The sequence below is a fragment of the Mya arenaria genome, chromosome 17 (genome assembly GCF_026914265.1).
Source record: "Mya arenaria isolate MELC-2E11 chromosome 17, ASM2691426v1".
Taxonomy (NCBI): Eukaryota; Metazoa; Mollusca; class Bivalvia; order Myida; family Myidae; genus Mya; species Mya arenaria.
Window position 1 is genome coordinate 28,759,605 of NC_069138.1, and position 11,456 is coordinate 28,771,060.

The window sequence follows — 11,456 nt, forward strand, 5'->3', positions numbered from 1 at the left end:
CTTTACCCTAGAATTATTGACAAAAGGCCAAACAGAATAGTATGGCAACTATGTGAAACACTTCATTAAGGTGTGTTGATTTTGCTTGGTGTGGTTATATTTAAAAACAGGTGAGGTAAAAAGACGGTGCAATATTTTGACGTCAAAGTCCGAAGTTTGCATGTGTGCAAAATTGCTAATGTTTAGCTTTAAAATTAATGCAGTCATGTTTCTGATCGATCTATAAGATTTTGAAATCCTGAGTAATTGAAGTAAACGACATACCTATGGCAACATTACGCCACTACTACAGCTTTTCTGTATGTTTTATCATATTTGCAAATTAAGCACAACGCAACGAGATAACGTCGTCAGTGTCATTATGTTTGCGAAATTGTACTTGGAGAGTGTTGTTTCACTGATGTTAACAAAAGCAAGCAATATACGTAAAAGCTTTAAATTTTAACATTAAACGGAAACATATGAAGTATGTATGCATTTGTTTATACTTTTATAGACTTTTGATCAGAAAACTACAGAAACGAGATTTTTATGAAAAATACACACAATTTATGTTCCGTCCAGATTTCGATTTCATACATATCTATCTCAACATTTGGTCTTAAAAGCTTGATTCTAGGACAGGTTTGGTTCAGATGCGTTTATTATTATTTTACCAATAAATGCATTTATGAACAAAGTTTGGTAGCATTTTATGCATGGATTTATTTTTAATCACTAAAACAATTACATGAAACTCCTTTTTAAACTGTGTGCTCTGCGTAAGCATTTTATTGTTTAAACAATCCTCAAAGCATGTCATCATCTTGTTTATATAGGAAGTCTACGTATTTGTTTAAATAAATCAGTCACTTCAATTAGTAAAGGAATATAAAGAAAATATTTGTTTGTTAAACGAGCAGGAATTCGCAAATTATGAACATATGGGGCAAAAAGCATACTTTCGCCGCATAAAAAGCAATTAGAACATATACTTGTACAATAGTGGTTGATAAAGTTTCATCACGATTGGTCTTAGTTTTTTATGTCCACTTAACCATGCTTTGAACTAGACTTTAATTAAGATTTGTAATTTTTGACAAAGATTTAGTAAGATCGGTTTAAATGTGAACCAAACCAATTGATCTTTCTGCGAAATCGTTTGAAATGACGTTTAACCCGACTAAAGGATGGAATAAATGTTACGACAAAGCACAACACCGTCATAAGGGACATTCAGAAAACTGAATTGTCCTATGACGTAACATATATTATTGCCTTATTGTCAGACTGACGGGCATGTACCCTTGACAATGCGCACTTTCAGCATGTACGTGAAGTAAGCGGCCATGCGTCCTAGCGGCCTAGCGGCGTGGAGTTATCGGCATAGCGGTGTGAAGTTATCGGCCTAGCGGCGTGAAGTTAGCGGCCTAGCAACTTGAAGCTAGCGGCCTGGCGGCCTAGCGGCGTGAAGTTGGCGGCCTAGCGGCCTAAAATTGAATCATATTTCAAAGAATGTATACATGCATTCTCCCTTAAAACAATGACATAGTAACTGGTTTTATGCACAAATTAACACATTGAAGCTATTATCAACTTTTTTTTTCAAAAATGTCGATAAAGTAGTCAGCTATTTTAAAGCATTAAACATGCCTGTTCTTCGAAAACAAAGATATATTTACTGTTTTATGCACAAATAATCACTCTTTAGCAACTAACTTTTTTTCAAAATAGTCGATCAAGCAGTACCATCCTTTAACGAATGTCTGCATTTCCCCCAAAACTCGACCAAGCTGCCTAAAAATTCCATTATAGCGAATATCAGCATTTTTATTTTTTTTGTATTTAGCAAAATTGTTAAACCATAGATTTATCATTGTTTTGGAAGAAAACGCATGAATACATACCATTTTAGGCTGCTAGGCCGCTAACTTCACGCCGCTAGGCCGCTGAAGTGCTCGATCGACATTTTTTTTTTTGAAAAGGTTTATAATTGCTTAAGGGTTTTAATTTGGGCATAAACACAGAAAATATATATAAAAAATAGAAGAAGAGGCATGTTCACATGCTTTGAAAAGCTGACTGCTTGTTCGACTTTTTTACAAAAAAAAATGTTGATACTCGCCTCAGAGTGATAGTGTGTGCTTAATACTCAGTTAATATTTCTTTGTTTTATAAGAAAATAAGATATCATTTTAGGCCGCCAGGCCGCTAGGCCGCTAACTACATACTTTCAACGTCATTTCAAACTAATAATAGGGTCATCATGGACTTCTTTCTTTCATTGATTGTGTTTTAATGCACTAGTCATTTGAACAGTCTTTAGGGGTTTATTTTCAATTTCCATTTTGGCCCAACTTGCATCCCATATTTTTTAAAATGACAGTAATATAAAACGCCCTAATCTTAATCACCACCATAATCAACAACATCATCACAACCACCACCATCATCACCACAATCACAACCACTACCACCATCATCATCCCCACAACCATCATCATCATCATCACAACCACCATCATCATCTCCACAATCACAACCACCATCATCATCTCCACAATTACAACCACCACCATCATCATCATCATCATCATCATCATCCCCATCACCATCATTATTACCAACGCCAGCATCATCATAACTATCATAATCATCATCATCATCATCATCATCATCATCATCATCAACGTCATCAACGTCATCACCATCGTTTTTATTGAAATATTTTTTAGCTTTATTATTAATGGTTCGGTTTATCCTCTTTATGTGGCAAAAGGCACAGTTGCACCCCATATAAGCAATTTCTGCTTTATGCTTTGAGCGTCGTCGCATGAACGTTTATGCGGCGATGCCGCTCTGCGGCGTAACAATGTATCGCTGTATTGAAGAGTATGGAAGCCTGTGGTTTGGCATTTCGTGTTTTCATCTTAAAATGTACTACTGCATTAGTGACGCAGGATTTTATATAAAGACAAATTGGTCTTCAAATATTCAATAAATAGGTTATTTTATCAATATTGTAGACTCACAATACCTTATACCTTTGAATTTGCATAAAATTTGGTACGTTTCATTGTCAACTTTGTTTCTTGATAGGGAAGCGTATATATATTTTATGCATGCGTGGTTTGATAAGAGCTGCTTTATGGGGTCAATTACTTTACAAGCTTCAAAGGCTTGTTTCTATGAAGACGGCTCAGTTTGACACTTGTTTAATGTTTTTGCCGATGGTAAGAAACGTGGGTACTCTGAAAAATTAAATACTTTTCTTGTTTTGAATATAGAATACCGTGCTTTTCAAGATTAAAGGAAAGAAATGTTTCAGATGAATAGCCAGTGTCCTTCAATAGCTTGTTATGCCACTAAATAAAGTCCATATTGAGCGAATTATTTCAATGATTTACAAATATGCATATGCCAAAACAAAATTAATACACATCATTGTGGTAAAAATAATAATTGTATATTGTGTGTTTTTCCAGCAAGTATGTGTAAACTTTTGGACTTTTGTACACTGATCAAGCTGCATTTAGTTTTAGTTTAAGTGCCACCAAGGAGCATCCATCTCAAAACATTTACGTACTAAATTAACCCAGGGAGTTGAGCCTAATTTCGGTACGCTTATCTTAAGATGAATATTAAAAATAATATTTAAATCCATGGCATCAGGCTTCATTTAACAAATGCTTCTGAAATGCGATTGTAATTCTACAAAACTATGTTCTTGGTATTATTTTTATCAAGCAGTTTTACATATATATTTTTGTCCTATCATGTGAACACATATCAAATAATTCCTTGGGTATAAGTTGGTGGGGTAAACTTGCCTTTTAGACGCCTACTGATAATAAATAATCACATTTTTGGTTAAGTTGTTTACCCCACCACGACTTAACAAAAATGTCAACAATCTTTATCTGGGAAAGGACCCCTCTTTATTCCATGAGTGTAATAGAAACACATATTTTCACAAGTGGCGAAAATGTCCTCTATTTAATCAACGTTTTTACATAGAGAACAAATAATTATTCACGGGTGTTATTACAAATTACAAATTATGTCGCATTCTTTTCTTGCTTTCTTGTCTAAGATGTATAATCTTCAGTTTATTACAAGTACATTATTTTTAACAAAATGTTCGCGCATTGCTTCGTGGTAAGTTCATACACGTTGGACAATAAATCATGAAAGTTGCTACGACAAAATATAGTAAGTTCAAGAATTTAAATGATTATAAAACGAAATTATTTCAACCTGTATTCAAACAATAAAACAGAATGTTGATGTTGCCTGTGACTTTGTATATCTGAATCATCCGCAGCATATTACGTTCAATCCTGAACGAATGGATTTTAAAAATTCTTAAATAATATTCTTTATAAACTCATAGTTTGATTTATTCATTTACGTATGTATTTATGCTTATTCAAATTATAACCCTGTTCAGAGGTACAAGGTTAGGGTCCAAAACGTACAAACCATACAAACAGGCCTCGCCTGCATCAACATAGCTTTATGCACCAGTCAATTTTAACCACGCCCCCCCCCCCCACCCAGGTCCGGCGGTATACCGGGGATAGCCGGGGAAATGGGCCGTGTTTTAACTTTCAGGTTGTCCCGCTGTGCCGGTTAATGCGGTGGTTTTGTCTTCACGAAAAATATAGCCGGGAATGGGCCTTACCTAGGGTCCCTGGGGTGCGGGGGAATTTGGCGGGGGGTTACCATCAGTTCGTCTCCGCAGGGCGGGGATTTTACCCGGGGTTGGCTGGACCGAAAGTCAAAGTCCCCGCTATTCACCGGACCTGGGTGGGCCGTGGTAACAATTGCCTGGTGCATTAGACACGATTCAGTTTTGTGGAAAGTGAAATGGCCACTCTTTTAGGAAGGGGTTAAACTATAGTATAAACAGGGTATTTGTTAATATTTTGACAATTGGGCATGTCCTTGCAGTTTCCATTGTATTTATCAATGAGGAAAGTGACTTCTAATGAATTTGATGAAATTAAATTACAGTCTCAGGAAGTGTTTTTGTTCTTTGCAAATGTCATTTCTTTCCTCCCCAAAAATCGCACTGATGGTAGAATTTTTACATTATTTTTCCTGTCCGTACAAGTCAGCGAAAGGATAATCACATGAGTATAAAACTGATCAATATTGAAACAGTTTCGTAGATTGATAGATAAATCAAATTGCGTTCAATTAGATTATACTGCTTTGTGGTATTTTGGTTATTTTCCCGTCATTGCATGCTGTTAATTGGGCGACATCGAGACCTATGCCTCGTGTAATGGCGAGTCATTTTAAAAACGCGTTGATAAATCCTTTAAACTATCTGATAATGATCTTATTGTACAATGCGGTGGGTGCAATCATTTTTATTCTAATTCTACAGATTTATAAATATGACTTTATAATATTTGAATGTAAAATAAAGATTAGCTGCTCTAACAATGATTTCTCCAGTCAGATTCATATTCTGTGCATTTCAGTTGGTAAAGCAGGGTTACTTTTGAAACTTTAATAATATACATGTCGGGTGTTCGTTGTCAGTATATTGTTTTATATTATAATATAGTATTTACAACGCGCTTAAACGAGCTAGCTTGCGCAGGACTAATAAGTTATAGTTAGATGACATGAAGTAACATTTAAATGATTAAGAATGGGCGGAGTGAGCGTAGCGAATGAGTCCTTCTTAATAGTTAAATGTTACTTCATGTCTTCTTACTGTCTTAGAATACCACCTCATTGGTTGGCACATTATTAACGCAAAAATCTGACACAGGGATTGTGTTTCAGCTGAGTTGAAGTAGACGGACCTTTAAACAAAAAGTTGAAACTCATAATGATTAAGCATAGTACTTAATGATTGCCTATCTGCCATTTCACTGGCTGAAAATGAAGGTCTAAATATAGAAAGAAGATGTAACTGTTGGCATGATAATCATTTTACCCTATTCTAGGGTCCCTGGGGTGCGGGGGCATTTGGCGGGGATTTTACCATCAGTTTGTTCTCGAAGGGCAGGGATTTTACATGGGGTTGGATGGACTGAAAGTCAAAGTCCCCGTTATTCCTCGGACCTGGGGGGGGGGGGGGGGGCGTGGTTACAACTGACTGGTGCATTATTAATAAATGATGGGATTGCTACCTAATGTAGCCATTTCATAATTGACCTAGAAGTTTAACTGACTGATAATAATTTCATTTTGACCGTGATGTGAATGGTGTTGTTATACTGTAACTCATTGCATAAAAGTTTACATAATATTTTGATAGCTTAATCTAACAGTACTTATGACATTCATCATTTTACATGACTATTTTGTCACTGTCTCAGCTAAATTTAACCGTATAAAAGCGCATAATGGTTTCCCAGTTGTGTATATTTAGCATGTGAAAGTCACATGATTAGTACAGATATCTATATCTAATTTATTTTTAAATTAACTGGGATTTACGTAGCAGACAAACCCAGTAAATTTCGAATTGAAAAAAAATATACAAAAAATGCAAAAGATACATGTACTACACCAGTTAGTAAGATTCATTGCGTTGTCCACAATGATATCATTTATATGTAAGTTTTTACTCTGTTTTGTCCTACACTTGTATCATCTCTTTTCTATTCCCTTTAAGTTAGAATTGTACATTTTCATTCAATCCAACATTTTTCTTAATGCATTTTCTGGAATTAAAAAAACAACATCTGAACTTAAGTTTAAAAAAATAATACCACCATTTTAAAGTTATAATATCATAAATAGTTATTCCAATTTTAATACTTATATCAAAATATTCTAAAACTTTAATAAGATGCTTCTGTCAAACGGGCGCTGGGCTATGTAAGTAATTTGGCCTTTTCATCAAGAAGAGCTTATAAAATGGTTGGAAGTATAAACTGAATAAAGGACATCACCTGTAGCCTGATGCGGCTCCCAGTTGACGCCAATGTGTGAAGAAGTGGCGCTCTTTGACGTCACATCCAGTTCCTACACCACCATTCCCGTGAAGCACTTCATGGGTAAATTGCCATTTTGTGCGGGGCAATCAAGATCGCATGAATGCCACCGAAATGATTTTCAATCCTTATATTAACAAGTTTTATGCTCACATTGTAATACAGTTTTTCTTGAAATCATTAAAATGGCTTCATTTTTTACATTCGAAGGGGAACTACGCGTCACTGTACCAAAGAATGGAACAGCGAAGTACAGTACCTTTTTAACCCTTTCACGCAACTATATATCCCATTCAGGTATGAGTAAAGCATTTATTGTATGCGTTACCTATTTAAAGTCCAACTGTTATTCTTTTGTAAGTTTACTATATATATTTTAAGGTTTAAATCTACCTCTAGCTTGTTAACTAAAATCGTGTTTTTAATTAACTAATTAACAATAATTTGTGATATATAGTTAATACTGCGCACACCGTCCATTTCGATTAAAAATCAAAAATTGAATTCAGATGTGAACGTTTCAAAGGGCCTGGTCACAAATCGCCGAGTCATGAAAATAATTGTGGAAACCCTAAACAAATGTGTGACTCTACATACTAACATGTTTATTAATTGTGTGTAATACGCAGCATGCGCTTAACTGACATTTTGGGAATACGTAGGTCGCCGAAATTGCTACGATAGTGAGTCGTCGGGGACATTCATGCGATAATGAACGTCACTTCATTTGTACATAAAAGTACTAGAGGGTGTAAATATGTGTACGTTAATTCGATATTCCATTTCTGTCTCAGAAACACCGAAACCCAGTATTAAATTGCAGCATCGAGTAAAGGTATTGTATCGCATTAAAGCTGCACTCTCACAGATTGATCATTTTGACAACTTTTTTATTTTTTGTCTTGGAACGAGCTTATTTTTGCGAAAATCCATGAAAATCAGTTATATAAGACTGCTGATTAAAAATTAGATCGCAGATTTTTATTTTTAGTTAAAAAAATGATGTTTTATGCATTTTTATTCAACCGTTAGTATCGGTTTAAGCCATAATACATTAATTTTCAAACGGAAATATGAAAATCTACGGTCTGATTTTTTGTCAGCAATCTTATATCATTGGTTTGCAGGTATTTATGCAAAAAAAAAATGCTATTTCCAAGACAAGAAATAAAAAAGTTGTAAGAATGGTATATCTGTGAGAGTTCAGCTTTAAACAAGAACTGCTTTTAACCTTCCTCCTACACACATCCCCAATAACATTGGGAACTCACCTTTTAAAGGGACTAGACACCAGATTATTCAATTGCGAGAAAATTGTCAAAACTGACCTAAAATTGGTTTCTTTGTGTACAACGAATTAAATTTTGCTTACTGAGGTGTCACATTTCTTACGACATGTGAATCTTGCGCAGTTTTTTGCGTACTTTTCCATTGCGAAAATTACTAGGTTTGTCGACCACGTATACGTAAATCCCTGTTAATTTAAAAAAGATGGCGTCGTTATATGTATCTGTACTTATCATGACGATGTTTACATGCTTTAAATATATACACACTTTTAACTGGGAAAACATTATGCGCTATTCTTAAACGGGTAAACTCAGCTGAGACAGCTACAAAATATTGTTTTAATTATGTAAATTGATGTACTATGGGCCTCATACTAGCTCGTATTGACAAATCTAAGCTTGTTTTGTGGAAATGTATTTGCCAATTTTACCATCTAGTATCTAAACACTTCGGGCGTTTTTGTTCATTCCAAACCAGTTATGGTTTCAATGGTTTCAGCAGTTTCGAAACCGGTTTTGATAGTTGTTCTTGAAGTAACAAATGCATGGTTATGAGTACAGTTTCAGCAACATTTTACTGTTATTTCTGCACTTCTTCAAAACAATAATACTGCAGATGGTCGTTTTCCTGTTTTATATAAAGCTTTTTAACACACGTATTTGATCACTGTCCGCCATGTTGTTTGGTAAAGTGAACTAGTTTTCGGATGAAACCGTCTCCGGTTGGGGTTTCGATAGTTCCAAGACCCGGTTTCGGTTTTCGTTAAAAAGTCGATATAACTGGTTTTGGTTTTATTTGAAACTGTAACAACAAATACACAGTTCATCATTACATGTATTACTATTTGAAATGATTTTACTTTTGTATCCTTCTTATTATATGTTCAATGGTGATAGTTCGTCTGCAATGGACGGTTTTGTAATGTGAACAAATGCATTTCAAACCGCAAAAATTAGTTATTGGTGACAATTCAAGATTTTTAAACGAAGATATAATGAGACACGTGGATTTTATAGAATTCGGCTGGAACTACATTCGTATATTTAAAAAGAAATACGTAAAGATGATGACTTAACATTATTTAAACTAAACTATGGAATACCGGCTGGGACAAGCAACTTGCCATTTGCTTCTTGCAATTTATTACTTGCCGTTTCCTAGTTGCAATTTGTCATTTCCTAGTTAATATACATGTCATTTTCTACTTGCCATTTACTCCTCGCGATGATATACTGGGAGTTGGCTTCTTGTCTCTATTAATTTGCTTGCATCTTCAATTATATAACAACAAAACTTCTTTGATTAAGGTAAAGTAGTACGAATATTAATTACTTATGTATTTATTATCATTATTCTACTTACTACAATAGATTTGCTACTTGCGATTGGCCAGTTTCGACTGCAATTTCAGATTAATTCTTGCGATAAGGTGATTTTTGTGCGTGGTTTTATAAACAGAAGGAAACTCTCGCTCTTCGAAAATTGTTATCTTGGAGTCAAGTTTTTTTTATTTGTTTTATTGCAGGTCGAGCTGCATCAGCTCGAAGAGTTTAATAAGCGTTTCATAGATCAAGATTGCTAACAAGGCCTAAATATTTATTTTTTATAATTGCTTTTCACTTTGTAGTTGAAAACATTAAATGCTTATTCAGAAGATAACTTTAACACCATTATCCATTTATGAAAATGATAGTCTTATATAAAGCCTAATAAAAAAGCCTACCTACCTTACCTATTTTGAAAAGGATGTAACCCTAACCAAACATGTTTTTAGGCCCAAGCAAATACCAACTGGCAAGTTACAAATCCCAACTAACAAATGGCGGTACATGACGTGTCCCAATCGGCATTTCATACAACAACGTCTCATGCCTTTTCAACGATTGTCCCTCCTTTGTCCCTTTTGTTGCTATGTATTTTGTAATGCATTAAAATAGATTGATTGTTAAGAACTTTGTTAAAGTTAACACTGTTGATAACTTCATCTTCGTTAACTATCAAATGGAAGTTTAAAAGATACACTTTTGATCTGCTGTATTTCTAACACTTTTTGCGACAGCTCTTTCAGCTGCACTTGTTTATATTCAGTATGATAGCACATCATCAAATATTTCACGTTAAAAAGTAAACAAAGATATCGTCAATCACGTTGTAAACTTTGAAAAAAAATCTTAACAATCGGCGCATGGTTTTAGGTTAATGCTTCACAATATTTAATGGGAATCAATGAGTATTGGTTTACCAACATTTCGGCTTGGGGTTAAGTATAAACACATAAGCATGTAAAGTTTGTAAATTTAAGAGAAATTCATGTGTTTATATTTCGCGGGAAACGTAAATCCTACGCGCGCCAGAAAGTTAAGAATCCGCATTTTTTAAAAATTGGTCTCGTGCGAATATGCTACGTCGTGTCTGGTCATCTTACCTCAAAACTCAAAAACTCGAGTTGCTTAGCTCTTAATCTAGAACGTTACTTACGATACAATGAAGAGAGCGTTTGTGATAATTATGTCAGGCCTTAGTAGCCGAACATTGGAGTTCACCTTATACCAATCGTAACCTAAATTTCTGAGAGCTTCGAGATACTTACCCAAGAACTACTTACCGAATATGTGAAAAAAATATTGAAAAATATAAAAAAAAGATATGCACTTTGTACTGTATAATATACAAAATATACCAAACTGGACGAAACACAGTAATAAAACCGGAAGTCAAGGGTGGTAGAAAAACTAGGAAAACAGAACAAAGGGAAAAAAATCGTATGAAAGGCAAATTTCTTCGCGGGCTAAGGTGGAGTTTCGGAAGATAGATATCATATCCTTAAATATCGATGGCTGTTAATCTGCAAAAGTTTAAACTGAGAAATAAGATGATTACGTGACCCGGGTAGAGAAACGTTCAATACCATGTTAGTATATTATAGGTGGTCTTTCGGCAGTTGTTATATCGGTCACGTGATCTAGGCGCGAACACTCGAATATATTATACAGTACAAAGAGCATATTTAAAAAAATAATATTTTTCAATATTTTTTCACATATTCGGTATTATAATTTTTAGTAAGGAATTATAAGATTTTTTTTTTTTTTAAAAATGATTGAGTTTGAAAATCCGGTGCCAGTGCTCAAGAGCCTCATTAGTCTTATTTGTCATATAAATTTCCACTGCAAAATAAGTCCAAATAAAACTTGTATTGAAGGTGTTGATCATGGGAATCACACA